Source organism: Dermacentor silvarum, chromosome 10 (assembly GCF_013339745.2).
Source record: "Dermacentor silvarum isolate Dsil-2018 chromosome 10, BIME_Dsil_1.4, whole genome shotgun sequence".
NCBI lineage: Eukaryota > Metazoa > Arthropoda > Arachnida > Ixodida > Ixodidae > Dermacentor > Dermacentor silvarum.
Genome location: NC_051163.1, coordinates 73,965,318 through 73,973,442, shown reverse-complemented (window position 1 = coordinate 73,973,442; position 8,125 = coordinate 73,965,318).

Sequence of the window (8,125 nt, the reverse complement as noted above, 5' to 3'; positions counted from 1 at the left end):
TGGTAGCTAATGGACAACGAAACCATTGCGTTGTCGCGGTCCTCAAGGCCTGACCAGCCCGCCCTCATCCGAGCACTGACCAACCAGCCTGCCTACGTCAGCTCCCTGCCCTGAAAGCCCTGACCAGCCCACCGCCCACGGCAGCTTGCCTAAGTCCTATCCTCAGGCCTAATTCAGTGTCATCCACCTAGCTTCACGAGAGATGGCTCTGTAGAAATTGCTTGTCAATAAACCGTCTTAACATAACCCAGCGTCACATATTTAGGTTCGTAGAAAATTCTTGTTTTTGCTTATTTCTTTGCCAATAAATTGTTATATAACTGTATTTCAATATTGTTTTATTATTATTTGCACGTGGAGAGGACCGTTTGCTTCTTGACCTTATATATTTATATATCGTTTTTCTAGCTACAATCGATGTAGACAGTGTGGAGACAATTGCTATAAAAAGGCCTCCTGGAAAATGTTCGTGGTAATAATGGATGCGTACTCTAGAGCCAGCGCATTTACAATATTCGTCATGCAAAGGGCATTAGCCGAAAGCTGGAATTAATAATCGCAACGATATGGCTCAGCACTGGTACTACGCTAGCAACACAACGGGTGCTGCATCGGCCTAATATTCGGCCAATCTTGGCTTTAACTCAGGGTCGATCAGCATTGGATAGCGTTACACTTCGCCAATATGTAAGCGTTGGTTCAAGCCTAATAACAATTCCTGCCAGAATTGGGCCATGCTTGGACCATTGCTGATGTGTTGCATGGGAACTCACAGTAGAACTCTCCAAGGATTAGTAGGAGTGGATGATGATAATATATTGACATCTTCTTCGAAATGGAGCGGTGAAAAGTAGTCACCTAGCCTACTTGACGTAATCCGTTAAGCTATACATGGCTGTTGATTCAGACATGTTTGTATACATCTCCTTAATCTCTTTTTCCTTTCCTCAAAACATATCTACTTTGTACAGCTACATGTGCTTGTCAAGGATCCGGTCTCAGAGGCGTAAAGTGGAAATGTTCCGGGGGGGGTGACCAGTTTTCCGTACCCCACCCATATATATATATATCATCTTCAGCCTATATATATATATATATATATATATATATATATATATATATATGTATATAGGGTGTCCCCGCTATCACGCAGCACGATTAAAAAAAAGAGGAACGGCGTTACGCGAAACAAACCTAGTGCGTATTGCTTCCAGTGCAGTGGAGTAGCTGCCAGTCATAGTTTCGCTGCTGAGACTTGATTAGCTAATTGTAATTAATTATTTAACTCGAGAAGTACTGCCTTAATTATGAAAGTGTCAATGAGAAAATTTTAGAGCAAAATGAAAAACTACCGATACAGCTTTCTGTTGCTCAGTACGTGCTACATAAAAGTGCTTTTCCGAGCATGAAACAGCACTGCACTGCCATCACAGTGCCCATGGGAGCGCCGGGAACAGGGTCCATATATATATATATAGAAGCACGTAGGAAAAACATATAACAGGGCCTTACTGATGTTTCGGCCGGGGTTCGGCCTTCTTAAAGAGTGGGATTGCAAGCACACAGAGCTCGATTTATAAATTTTCTCCGTAAGAGTAAAAAATACACAAATAAAATAAAAATAAAAAAATTCAAAGTAACAAAAATAATAGAACAAACCCGTGAATGGGCACTTGGGCGTGCACAGAGTGGTATTATTAAATAAAAGAGGGAGAAAAAACAGTGAATACAACAAAGCCATGAACCGTGTTATATAACCGTTACGAAATGCCATTCGTAACGGTTATATAACACGTATTCTATGGCATGTTTATGAAGTGGTATGCATATTTCAGCAGCATTTGTTCGAAATTATCTTGATGTTTATTACTTAACCTTGTCATGTAATCTTTCATTTATATTATTTTTTTTCACGCACTCATAGACTTTGTATAAAACACGCCTGCCTGCAAACACAAAGAATGCCACGTGTGCAAAGAATGCAATGGATCGCAGTTCGTTCAACTCAGAGGTTAGTGGAGGTCACAGTGCAGGAGTCCTACGGCCAAGTGAGGGTGTATTGAACGTCTTTGTGGTCAGATACTCTCCTGTGGTCAGGTTGGAGTGCATACGGCAGGCATTACCAAATCCTGACTGGGAGCTTACCACTGTCGTTGAAAAGAAAAGTGTACAATCATTGCATTCTGCCGGTGCTAACATATGGGGCAGAAACTTGGAGGTTAACAAAGAAGCTCGAGAACAAGTTAAGGACCGCACAAAGAGCGATGGAACGAAAAATCTTAGGACTAACGTTAAGAGACAGGAAGAGAGCGCTGTGGATCAGAGAACAAACGGGGATAGCCGATATTCTAGTTGACATTAAGCGGAAGAAATGGAGCTGGGCAGGCCATGTAATGCGTAGGATGGATAACCGGTGGACCATTAGGGTTACAGAATGGATACCAAGAGAAGGGAAGCGCAGTCGAGGTCGGCAGAAAACCAGATGGGATGATGAAGTTAGGAAATTTGCAGGCGCAAGTTGGAATACGCTAGCGCAAGACAGAGGTAATTGGAGATCGCAGGGAGAGGCCTTCGTCCTGCAGTGGACATAAAATATAGGCTGATGATGATGATGATTATGACTCTCCTGACAGCACCTACCCCTCGCATGCTTTTTATTAATATGTTTTCATAATGCCACTGTACGGACGCGCAACTTTGTACCCCTTTATAGCACTACTGTATATGCCGGTCGTTTGTGATTACCTTGACATGAGTTATCAAACGTGTTGGCATCCATGACGCCACTAAATCTTTTTAGTGGCGCCCGCGTGCTTTTTGTTATATGTTTTCAATAATGCCACTTCATGCACGCGCAACTTTGTACCCCGTTATAGCACCACTGTTTATGCCCGTCGTCTTTGATGACTTTGACATGAGCCATTGTACGTGTTGATATTCATAACGACACTAAACCTGTGCGCGCCTGTGGTCATAGGCTATCCACGTTTTACGAGCTTGTGTTCACGGCTTTGTTGTATTCACCGTTCTTTTTGTCTTTTTTTTTAATAATGCCACTCTGTGTCCGCGCAAGTTTCCATTCACGTGTTTGTTCTATTCCTTTTTTTACTTTGTATTTCTTATTTTTACTTTTTTCGTGTATTTTTTCACTCTTACGGAGAAAATGTATAAATCAAGCTCGGTGTGCTTGCAATCACACCCGTGATGAAGGCCGGACCCCGGCCGAAACGTCAGTAAAGTCCTGTTATATGTGTTTCCGTACATGCTTCTATTTTTAGAACTACTTCTGTACCGGCTCCTGTGATTCTTTTCGTCAGTTATATATATTGTGAGACGACGCCCGAGACGAAGACCGAGCTCTTGTATTGTCGCACAGCGCGAGACAGCCCATGAACAGCAACCCGACAAAATGATGATGATTATGATGATGGGTATATACACATGAAGACGATGATGAACTGCACAGTTAGCGCTCACACTAACTTCCCCCCCTCACGAAAGCGGCCGGTAAGGCAGCGAGTCAGAAACGGTCGGAACGCCGAAGATACGGCTTCAGGCGAGAGACGTGAACAGTTTCAGTGCGGCGGTAACGGCGGTCAGTAACCGAGGTAACAGGAGCTACGCGATAGTTCAAGGCAGATGTTTTTTCAAGCACGGTATATGCCCGCGATACCTGTGAAGAAAATTTTCACAGAGTCCTGGCACTCGAACAGGTGTCCACAGAGCACTTCGTCGCCTGGGCGGAACGACATGACACGACGGGTCGCATCACAACGGACTTTCCTCTTGTCCTGAATGGTCGCGGTGTGGGCGCGCGCAATTTCGCGGCAGTGGGTGACGCGGGCAGCGAACTCCTCTGGTAGAGATGTGGATGGAATAGAAGGCGTAGAGAGAAAAGTGGTGTCCAAAACGAATAACGGTACACGGCCGTGCACGAGGAAAAAGGGGCTCTAGTTTGTTGTGCGTTGAACGGTAGTATTATATGCAAACGTGACGAAAGGAAGTATAGTGTCCCAGTTTGTGTGGTCGGGTTTCACGTACGTGGAGATCATGTCGGACAGAGTTCGATGGAAACGCTCGGTAAGACCGTTGGTCTGGGGATGTTATGCAGAGGTGGTCTTATGAATGGTGTTTGAGGCTTGCAGGACTTCAGCAAGAACCTGAGAAAGAAATGTATTGCCACGGTCACTTAGAAGAACACGAGGCGCACCGTGGCGCAAGATAATGGCTTGCAGGACAAACTCGGCGACCTCAGAGGCCGCACCAGAAGGAAGAGCGGCTGTCTCAGCGTAGCGAGTGAGATGGTGTATGGCGGTGACAATCCAGCGGGGACCCGCGGGTGTAAGCGGAAGGGGTTCGTATAAGTCGATGCCCACGAATTCAAAGGGAACGGATGGGCACGTCAATGGTTGTAAAGGGCCGGCGGGAAGAGAGGTCAAACGTTTTCGATGTTGGCATGACGCACACGAACTGACGTACTTGGAAACACTAGTAGACAGGCCAGGCCAGAAACAGCGAGTCTTAATGCGGTCGTAAGTTTTATGAAATCCTAAGTGGCCAGCCGTTGCCTCGTCGTGAAAAGCTTGTAAAATTTGCAGTCGAAGTGAGCGAGGGACGACTGGGACCCATCGGTAACCGGTAGGGTGGTAAACTTGCCGCAGTAATGAGCCATCATGAAGTTTAAACCGTGCCAGTTGTCGTCTTAAGCGGCTGTTGGGAGGACGGGATAAGCCAGTGAGCCGGTCGATAATTGTGCGGCAGTACGTATCTGCCCGTTGCAGGGAGGCGAGGTCTTCTGAGGACAGAATGTCGACCGAGGTCACGAATCGTACCGGGGCCATGGTTGTGGTCGGTTGGCTGGGCGGTCCCGAACGGAGGGAAGGTGAGACCGGGTACATGTGGCGACAGCGGGCACCGAGACAAAGCGTCAGCATCTTTATGTTGCCTGCCAGACCTATATGTGACAGTGTAGTCGTACTCCTGCAAACGCAGAACCCAACGGCCGAGGCTTCCGGACAAATTCTTCAGGGAGGACAATTAACACAGAGCATGGTGGTCAGTCACAATTGTGAATTGGCGGCCATATAAATAGGGGTGAAACTTTTGTATGGACCATACGATGGCGAGGCATTCTTGTTCGGTGATAGTATAGTTTCGCTCAGCAGGAGAAAGAGTACGACTCGCGTAGGCCACGACTTGCTCGTCAGACGCGTGGTTCCGCTGCAGCAGGACGGCGCCTATTCCATGCCCACTTGTGTCACTGTGGAGGATAGTAGAGGCTGTCGGATCAAAGTGACGAAGCACTGGTCCTGATGTGAGGCATCGCTTGAGGGTCTGAAAGGCGGCTTCACATTCATCCGTCCAGGTAAAGGGTGTGGTCGTGGTCAGGAGTTTATGAAGAGGAGCTGCGATAGTCGCGAAGCCACGGACAAAGCGGCGGAAGTACGACGCTAATCCGAGAAAGCTGCGAAGGTCTTTAGGTGTGGTTGGTGTTGGGAAATGCTGTACAGCAGCGACCTTGTCGGGATCTCGCTGAATGGCGTGCTTGCTGACCACGTGACCTAATACTTTGATACTGCGGCTCGCAAATCGACACTTCTTGGTATTGAGCTGGAGACCGGCCTTCGCTAGACACGTGAGAACGTCGTCTAAACGTTCTAGGTGCTGGGAGAGGCTGGACGAAAAGATGACAATGTCGTCCAGGTAACATAGGCAGGTTTTTCATTTGAGGCCGCGTAGTACGGTGTCGATCATTCGTTCAAATGTGGCTGGCGCATTGCACAGACCAAAAGGCATTACGTTAAATTAGAAAAGGCCATCAGGTGTTGCAAACGCCGTCTTCTCTTTGTCGGGTTCATGCATCGAGATCTGCCAATATCCAGAACGCAAGTCGAGGCTCGAAAAGTAGTCGGCACCTTGTAAGGTATCCAAAGCATCGTCAATACGGGGCATGGGATATACGTCCTTACGGGTAATTTTGTTTAGTGCCCTATAATCCACGCAAAAGCGTACCGAACCGTCCTTTTTTTTAACTAGGACAACAGGAGACGACCAAGGGCTTGCTGAAGGCCTTATAACGTTCCGTGCGAGCATGTCGTTGACTTGGTCTTCTATAACTTTCCGTTCAGCAGACGAGACACGGTAAGGGCGGCGACGAATGACGCGGGATCCGTCGGTTTCGATGTGATGAGCGGCCACGGTTGTTTTACCCAAGCCATCCGAACACACGTCAAAGCAAGGTTGGTGTTTCCTTAAGATAGTCAGCAAGGCATCAGTCTGAGTTGGGCTCAGATCTGAACTCACAGTGGCCCGGAGAGCACTGGGTGAACCGTCCGTGGGCGTACACTCGGCGAAGGAGGAAACAGGCGAAGCAGTGACGACACATACTGGGGCTGCGTCGATGAGCATGGCAACAGTGGATATATATATATATATATATATATATATATATATAACCTTAAATAACAGTCACACTGTAAACTTCGTGTGACCACGACAGATTGTTCACTGCAGTGATGATTATACGAGCACTTGCAGGACCACAGAGTAGGAGACAATTCCTTTTTACAGCCTGAGTCCCCTCGCACAACCAAGAGACTGGCGTCTCTCGGTTGAGCCATGCGACAAGCGGATTCAGTTAAACACGTTAGGTAGATATGTGTGTTTTGTGCGTATTAAGTCGCACAAGTACACATTTATGACAAAAAGCAGTGTAATGCCTTGTAAAGGTTTTAATACAAAAGATACAATCAAGAAATCTTTACCTGACGAAAGGTCAAGTACTGAGAAGATAAGACATAACAAAATTAAACGATATACAAGAATTTCTGAACACAAGTTATTACTATAATTATTAGCATAAATATAATTTGATTCCATAACGCAATAGTTTCAATACTTGTCAAAGCACGCCTTATGCCACTGGTTTCGTTTATTTTCCGGAGGCAGAATAAAGGATTATAAAGCAAAAATCATCAGGTTCCCAAATAAATGAACGTATTAACTTATAAATAAAGAAGACAGCGAGATCTTAAAAGCGCGAAAGGACTCGATAGCAAATATAGGAACAGCGAGGATTGTGTTATTGAACGGCAAATGCAGCATATGAAGAATAAGAATTAATAAGGAAAATGCACAGATAGACTAGGCAGCTTTACAAATAGCGCAACCACGCGTCTTTTCTTACCCAAATGCCCTCACTCTGCTTGCGCTGTTATGGACCCCATTTTCGTTCCTTTGTATAACTTTTTACGTTGTTTTCTAAGCCAGGTGGTTTGTTTTGACTTTTTAGTTGGTGCCTTTCTCTCTCCTATTAAAGACAGCAGTTCGTTGTCTGATGCGATGATTTCACCATCATTGGAAAAGTGTTCGTTCGGGCACTTTATCTGGAAATGAAGTCGTCGGCAATCTTATTGAAATTGATTTTTCGGAAGAGTTCTTTGTGGCCGTGCATCCCGGCCCCGGCGGCCGCATTTCGGTGGGGGAGAAATGCGAGAACACCCGTGTGCTTAGATTTAGGTGGACGTTAAAGAACCTCAGGAAATGCCAAATTTCCGGAGTTCCCCACTACGGCGTGCGTCATATCAGATCGTGGTTTTCGCACGTAAAACCCCATAATTTAATTTTAATTTTGTGGGCGTGCGAAACGGACTTGTTCAGTCATCCACTGCAAGTACGTTTTCAGTTGCCGAAGGCAAGAAAAACACAACTCGGATGTGGTCGACGAAGATTGGCCGTAAAGTTTGCCATTGTAGAATCCAATGTAGTTCAAGCATAGAGCCAGTGCACAGCCATCCTGTATCCAGTCTTTCAAGAACATCCAGTGCTCAGCCATTCTGTATCCAACATGTTTCAAGAACATCCAGTGCTCAGCCATTCTGTATCCAACGTGTTCCAAGAATATCCAGTGCTCAGCCATTCTGTATCCAACGTGTTTCAAGAATACCCAGTGCTCAGCCATTCTGTATCCAACGTGTTTCAAGAATACCCAGTGCTTAGCCATTTTGTATCAAATGAGTTTCAAGAATATCCGGTGCTCAGCCATTTTGCATCCAGTGTGTTTCAAGCATAGACTGTACTCAGCTATTCTGTTGCTTGTATGCTAGCTTACTGCCTATACAATTAG